Source organism: Jatropha curcas, chromosome 3 (assembly GCF_041381405.1).
Source record: "Jatropha curcas cultivar XTBG-Jc1 chromosome 3, XTBG_Jcur_1.0, whole genome shotgun sequence".
NCBI lineage: Eukaryota > Viridiplantae > Streptophyta > Magnoliopsida > Malpighiales > Euphorbiaceae > Jatropha > Jatropha curcas.
The window spans coordinates 12,487,838-12,496,509 of NC_143153.1; the positions used below are offsets into that span (position 1 = coordinate 12,487,838).

Sequence of the window (8,672 nt, forward strand, 5' to 3'; positions counted from 1 at the left end):
TTTTAATAAAAACTACGATAAATAAATTAAAGTGAAAGGAGGTTAGCTCTAGGCTGCACATTGATCAGTTTAGTTATGAATAAACTTAATTTAAAAAAAAAAAAAAGAAATCAGTCCAACAACTTAGGTAGTGTTTGGTATTGTTGTGGTTTCCTGGTTTTTCTTTTAATTTTGGTTAAAAAAACAGAAACATGTTTGTTTTAAAATTGTTTAAATTTATTTTTTTAACTTTTTTCAAAATCATTTAAAAAACAGAAAATGTGAGTTACAAAACCACAAATCATGTGCCTTTCAAAAAAAAAAAAACCACAAATCATGTTTTACGCGATATTTTTTGATACACTTGTTAGTACGCTTCTCCCTTCTCTCGCTCACAAGTCGTTTCTATAAATAAATACACTTGCCTCTCCTCCAGGTTGAAATCTATATCAAATTGGATTTGACTCTCCCCTGATCCATTTATAGTTGTAAGATACAGCTGATAAGAGTATTCTCCAAATATTTGAGGAAGATCCATCTACTAAAGGCAGCTGAATTTGTAAGGTATTTGAATTTACTTTATAATTTTTTTTATTATTATTCATTGCACAACTATTATTATTTAGTTGAATTTTTTTTCTCAATTATTTTACTTCGGTTGGAACTTGGTTGAGTTCATATTCTTTTTTTCATATTCCTGTGAATCTTTGAAGATTTTTTATTATCTTTTACTAAAATATCTGCATTCATTGCTCCAAATTTTGCTTTTATATCTGTATATGGATGTGTTTAGCAATTGATAAAATGTCCATTTTGGCAAAATGAGTGGACTGCATTCATAAAAATCTTTCTCCATTCTAGCTGGAATTTTTCTTTTTTTTCTTTTATCATATTCATGTCATGCTCCATCATTTAGTTGTAACCTTCTGTAACAAGTTGTAATTATTATATGTACTTAAAAATGTAATTCTAAAAAAACAGAAAAAGCAACTAATTTCAATTTCCATATTAGTTTCTCTAAAAATGGTGCCTCTGATTAGATTAATGATTTAAAAAAAAAGATCAGATCAATGTTTTCCTCCAAGAGATGCCTTTGGAAAGTGACAATCCAATGGCTTGAAATGTCATTCTTAGCCAATCTGAAACGAAATGCACAAATCTGCTAAGTAATTACTGCTCTTTTGTTCTTATGATAAGAATCCATCTCTCTATCTCTCTCTAGAAGCTAGCCTTGCCATTCCTGAAGAGAAGAAGTGCTTAGAAAATATAAATGTAATGCAAAGAATGGGTATTGATATGGTTTTATCCATAATAGCTATGGTTATTGCTGCACTAGTAGAAATGAAAAAGCTTGAAATGAGTCAAAAAATGCCAAATTCAGAAACTGTTCCTATAAGCATATTTTGGTTACTGCCTCGGTACATTTTGTTAGGGATTTCTATATATTTACTGTTGTGGGTATGCAAGAATTTTTTTACAGTGAAATTCCTGGTAGAATAAAAACTATGGGAATTGCATTGAACACAAGTGTTTTTGGTGTTGGAAGTTTTGTGAGTGCTTTTTTGATAACTCTTATTGAAATTTTCACTAGTTCAAGAGGGAAGGGAAGCTGGTTTAGTGATGACATGAAATAAGCTCACTTGGACAAGTATTATTAGCTTCTTGCAATTTTAAGTACAATGAGTATGTTTATTTTATGTTATTTTATGTAAATTTTATAGGCGTAGGAGTGATTTGGATAATGAGAGTTGTAAATGATAATTTTTAATTTGTTATTAAAAATTAACAATGGGTTGAAATTTTTAATTTGGATAATGAGTCATTATTGAATATTGAAACATAATGTACATCATTGGGTTGTTGACCATAGGAGAAATATGAATCAGAGATGAGCCATCTCATCAAAGAATCCATATATACAAGACAATGTCAAAAGTGACTCTCTCTTTCTCTATCTCTGTGTTTCTATGTATAAATATTAATTATATAATTAAAAAGTGTGGAGGCAATGCCATTTGCATGATTAATCTCTGTATCCATCTCTGTGTCTCATTGCATTAACTAGTTTGAAATTTTTCAAGATAAGACTTATATAAGCTTCTGCTAAGTATTCCATATTGAATGGTTACAAGTGTTACTGGAAAAGTTCTTATAAAAAATGAAAGACAGAAAAAACAAATTATTGAGAGGAACAAGTGTAAGGAGGAGAGTTGTGTCCATGGCAAGTTGCAGGGAAAGATTAGACGCACATTTGAATGTTATGGACCTTTTCACTGTTGTTGTTTTAAGATAATATAGTCAGGTTTCCACATATATTCATCCACACCTTCATATATATATATATATATATATATATATATATATATATATATATATATATATATATATATATATATATTTTGGATGGTCTTGATTTTGAAGGCTAATAATTCTCAAATGATATGTTTGGCTTGAGTTCATTTAAAGGCTAAATGACACAAGTTGTCAATTTCACCTATGATGCAATTTCAAATATTATAATCAAGAACTTACCGATCATTGTCAATTTTAGTGTAAGTTATTGAAAATGTGGATTATTGATAATAATTATAATTATCTTTTTAGTGTAAGTTAATTGGTAGTATTCATAAATATTTTTGTTTGATTACCTTACTATTCTTTATGTTTTTTTGATTAAATAGTTTATTAGTAGTGATATTAATATTAATTTAATTGTGTCAATTTTTTTGTCACGTTAGAAACATAATTTTAATAATTTTAAGTTTTTCTGAGATGGAGGAAATGAAATTAGTCAAAAAGATGCAATCTGGTCTGAAAAGTCTGAAGATTATTTTATATCCTTAATGGAGCAGGAAATGAAAAAAGGAAATAGAAAACAACTACTTTTACTAAGAAAGGTTGAAAAACAATTTTGGAATGATTGATTGAAAAAACTGGAAAGCAATATACTCATATTCAATTAAAAAATAAATTCAATGCTCTTAGAACTCGATGGAAGAACTTCAGCAAACTTCTCAAGAAACAGTAATTGGATACAATTAATTAACAAGGCAAATTAGTGGTACTGATGATGTGTGATAAAGGTTAATTCAGGTATTAATTTAAATTATTTCTATTATTTTGATTTTTTTGGAGTTGCAATGAGTGCTTATTAATAATTTTCTCCAATTTAGGTGAATAAGCATGCTAGGAGATTTAAGAAAAAATTATGTAAAGAATATGAAAAATTATGTGTGATTTATGGTGATACTATTGCTACTGGAGCTTATGCTCATGCCTCCACAAAAAGCCCTTCTATTAGCGAGGATGAAGGAAGTAATGGTAAAACTTTTGATGATTCAAATGACATGATGCTCCAAAAAGTAAGAAAGGGAAATATGTTGCTAGCTTAGAAAATAATTGCCACAGATCAAGAGAGCAATTTCAAAATGCAATGACTCAAGCCTTGACTATAATTGGTAAAAAATTCTCAGACAAGGTTAGAAATAATGGGGAAAAATTAGTTTAGAAACATTATCTACTTCAAATGGAAATAGTGGAAATAATAGGCAAGATCAAGAGTCTGTATTAAATTGCCTAAATATACTTAACACTCTTGAAGGAATAGATGAATTATCTTATACAAAAGCAACTAAACTTATACGTGATAATCCCTATGGAGAACCATGTTTTTAGCTATGCAGAAGGAAGGAAAAAAGACTGGATGCTAAAAAACCGATCCTTGTTTACCTACCACACAATTCTTAATATTTAAATTTGACTGTGATTTTAGCTATGTTTGATTAACTTTTGTTGACATTTTGCATTTTTAAATTAAGAAATTTCAGAAGTGGTAATATGAGACATTTATTGTGATTTGTTGTTCTTATGATTAGTATTAATAACACCATGACTTTATGAAAGTTAATATTAATTGTCTTATATTTCAATACTCCTAAATATACATATATCTTTTTATATTTTTTTTGTTAGGTTTGATTATTAAAGAGTTAAAATATGGAACTAGAGGAATTTCTTTCAGATTCTGACGAAGAGGAAGAGCAATTGTTAATTATTTATTTAAATCAAGAGTACAACCACCTGTGCCAAAAGAAACATCGCCCACAAAAAATATCAGCATTAACAGGTCATGAGTGTGTTATAGAAGTATTAAATGGTCATCCCAAAAACATGCTTTGAGTTATTTCAAATGGACCAACATATTTTTATTAATTTATGTAAGGAGTTAAAAGGAAGAAGAAAATTGAAAGATTCTAAACTTCTTTCAGTTCAAGAACAACTAGCTATGTTTCTTACTACTATTGGTCAGAATGCATGACATCGATTTGTGGGAGATAGATTTCAACAGTCCATACAAACAACATCCAAATATTTTAGAAAAGTCTTATTTGCTATCTATTCTCTTGCAAAACATCTAATTGTTCATCTATCATTTGGAGATACTCCTCTAGAGATAAAATGCAATAGAGGATATTATCTATTTTTTAAGGTATAATCTCTTCAAAAGTCTTTTTTATTTAATAAGAAATAGATCTATAATTTTGTTTTCTTATCAATATTATTATTTTAATACTAGGTTTGTGTGGGAGCAATTGATGGTACACATATTTCTGCTCGTGTTCCAACTGATCAGCAAACTTCATAACGTTGTAAAAAAGTTAAGCCAACTCAAAATATTATGTGTGTTTGCTCATTTGAAATGCGTTTTACTTTTGTCGTGACAGGTTGGGAAGGAACAACAAATGATGCAAGAGTTTTCCTGAAAAACATTACTAAGCCAGAAAATAAATTTTCTATGCCACCACGAGGTAAATATTATTTAGTGGATTTTGGATATATTAATATGCCTGGTTTTTGTTCACCATATCGTGGAGAATGTTCTCACTTACGTGATTATAGAGATGGATGAAATCCACAAGGTCCAAAAGAATTATTTAAATACATGCATTCGTCTCTGCATAATTTCATTGAATATTGTTTCAAAGTATTAAAAGCACATTTTTCCATTCTTAGAGATATGGCTCCATATCATTTGAAGCAAAAAAAAAAAAAAATGCATTGTTCTTGCTTGTTTTGTCATTCATAATTACATAAGAATGCAAGGCAATATAGATACTTTATTTGTAGAATATGCAAATGATAACATGGTGATAGATGATGACCAAGGAATTGAAGCACATGAAATTGTCAACATCGATTCGAGCCAACTTCGTCGAATGAATAGCTTTTTTGATCAAATAGCTCAACATTTGTGGCAAAATTATTATTATTATTATTATTATTATAGAATAATTCATTTCCTTTTGGATATGATTTCTTGTTTTAAATAAAAAAAATGATTCTATAATTGTATTCTCTCTTTGTTTTTTTAGGGATAATTGCAATTTTGGTGTATGAAACTGTCACGACCCGTTTCCGTGGGCCGGACCGGCACTAGGGCCTAGGTAAGCTTAAGGCCCCCGAGGCCCGTAGTAAGCCTAAATTATTCAATCTGTCTACATGATTCTCCTAATTTCAACAAAACAGTAAGCCCATATGACTTGAGATATAAGTTTTATAAAATTTTCAAACATCTGGCCCAATATCAAATAATACATAAAATTTAACCAGGGCCTATTCACAATAACTCATAATCACAATAAGGGCTTACTAGTTTACCTACAGTTAATTACACAATAATTAATTTATAGCGTAGTGCTAACAATAAGGCCCAATTTAAATACACAACCCTATAACTGCGGAGTTCAATAATAATCTGATAAAAGAGTAACTTATACAACCAAAATTAAATAACAAAAATATAAAGTTTACATTTATAACTCTGCGGAGAAGATTGCAGAGCTTCAATCGAATCAGCTGCTTCCTAGTACCTGAGAGGTTTGGAGAGAAGGGGGTGAGTTTTGCAACTCAGTGAATAATAATAAATAATACACACCACATACAGGCAAGCAAAATGCACCCTAGTATACTGAATGAACACACAACAGTCACTCATATGTCATCATATCAGCACCCACAACAATATCACCTTCAAATAATCACATCACGTGGAAATTAGTCAGTGGCGTCACCTAAATCCCCGACGAGCCGTCCTCTCAAACAGCCCATCCTCTCAAACATGTGCAGCCGGGGAGCCAATCCCCCATATCTGGCCGACCGGTCTAATCCTCACTTGACCAGTCCTCTCAATATTTTATTTTTACATTCTCTCTTTTCTTTTCCATATCATCAACATCATTTCATCAGTTCATCAGGTGCACACGGGGGCGCCGATCTCCCATTTACCCGGCCGACGGTCCACTTTCATCAGTTCATCAGGATCCTTATTTATCGACCGTCCTCACAAACCCATGGTGACCCACTTCATCCCAACTCCACACAAACAGAGCACAGTATATACACAGCACAAATAATCAAACAATTCATTTATCATAATACACCAATTTCATCCAAATGCACAATTATGCACAAGTATAATTATAATGATCATAACATAATATATATGAGAAAATACAATATGTAAATATATAAAAATGTAATGTTATGCAAATGCAGTGTTGATATGCATTATTTATTATTACTCACTGTGGTGGAGAGCGAAGCTCTAGTTTTGATTCTATCCGGGAGGAGCACTAGATGGACCCGAGCGATCTAAGCAAAGTAAAAATGACATCGGAAAAAGAATAATATCAGATAAAATATTTATTCATCACACTACTATTCTTAACCTATTTAATTTCTATCAATAATTTACTCTTTATAATTAATTAAATTTCTATAATAAATTTTATTTGCTACCGAAATTCATTTTATTTTCTACCGAAATTTCGACAGCATCTCCCTTAAAAATTGGACTTTCCACCTGTTTAAAGTATCAACAATTTTATCTAATAACTCCAAATCACACAGCCCATCCATCGGGCAATCAATCAATTAAATTTTCCATCCTCCATCAATTTAATTTTTCCCGTCCTCCACATTTATCCACATCAACTATATTAATTTTTCTTTAATTCCATAAATCATAATTTCCCAACAATTTTATTTATTACCAGAATTTAATTTTAATTAATCAAATATATTTTTATTAATCGACTCATCAACACTAAATTAAATTAATTCAACTAATCAGATTTGCTAAATTAAATTAACTAATCAAGATTACTAAAATTAATTTAATTAACTAAAATTACTAAGTTAAATTATACCCAAATTACTAAAATAAATTCTGAGAATTAGCAAGAATTGCTCTATACCCCAAGTATAATTTTTGTTGAATTTTGCTAGATCGGAAAGGCTTACGCGTGCTAGATTGGAGCTACGCGCATCGGGACTGCGAGCAAGTGGCGCGATCTACTGGACAGCAAGGATGGTGGCGCAATGAACTCGAGGAGCTGTGGCGCTGCGATCTGGCTGAGGATGAAGCGCTGCTGCAGGTGGAGCCGCTGGCTGTGGCGCGCGGAGGAGCGGCGAGGCGGTGCTGTGCGCGATGGAAGCGGTGCGACTGGCTGTGGATCGCGCCTCTGCTGTTGCTGGCTGAGGTCGACGCAGGCGCAGTCACAGCAAGAAAGAAGAAGAGAGGAAGAAGAAAAGGGAAAGAAAGAAAGAAAGAAAGAAAGAAGAAGAAGAAGAAGAAGAGGAAGGAGGAGGCGCTGCTGTGATGGTGAGGAGTAGAGAGGTGCAGCGCTGGAAAAAAAAAAGGAAAGGGAATTTTCTAGATGGTTTGGGTCGAACCGGTTCGATTCGGTTCGATTCGACCCAAATCTTTGATTTTCGATTGGTTTTCGACTTTTTCAATCGGTTTTCGGTTCGGTTTCTCACAGTGTTCGCATTAAAATATTAAAATAAATTTCCAAGCTGTCGGTTTATTAAATTTAATTGGAAAATCTTTGAAAATAAAAATTTGAGTTGTTTCAGTCTTCCCCCCTTAAAAAAAATTCGTCCTCGAATTTTGAAAATAACAAGAAACTAGGATACAATAATTGTTTACGACAATGGTGGTTATGCTTCTCACATAAAGTTGCAAGTTCGTTAGTCAGAGTGGTGAATCTGATTTTTCTTAAATTTAATAATTAAGACAAACCAATGAACAGACCTGGGAAGAAAATCTAATTTATAGAGAGGGTAAGATGATTATAAGATAAATCCATCCCTAAAGTTAATTTAAACGTGAATCATACTATGTCTACAAGTTGTCACCTCAAGTCAAATATTCATAACTTAAAGCACAGATTCGACACTAATATTCACCTTTACACGTAAGAATTTTATTCACTTATAACATCTGCTCAAGTAAGGGTTATTGATCTCATTAGCTCTATATCATGTGTCCTTACATTGATGTATCGTCATTTATTCTCTCACTAGCTATCATAGGCAATGATCATCACTCCATAAGAAACTCATACACCAACCCATTATGTAATCTTACTGATATAAGAATCCACATATTCAATCAAATTTATTACTATTCCAATTTAGAATCCTTATTATTATTATCAATTCTACCATTAAATACCATTCAATCCTTTCCAATTAAAGAGAACAAATTCATGGTATTACTACAAGCTTATTTCAAACAAAATCATGACATTTCTCTAGCTAAGTGCTATCAACTGATAGGATATACTGACTTCTATCTCAATCTCATCACATATTTATCAACTTAACTATTTTCCAACAAAAGATATATA

General features: G+C 31.4%; 1 pseudogene; it reads left to right on the top strand.

Annotated features, from left to right (window-relative positions):
- The first annotated feature begins 1,066 nt into the window (after positions 1 to 1,066).
- Positions 1,067 to 1,737, top strand: LOC149497575 (protein NRT1/ PTR FAMILY 5.9 pseudogene; annotated as a pseudogene).
- The last annotated feature ends 6,935 nt before the right edge of the window (positions 1,738 to 8,672 follow it).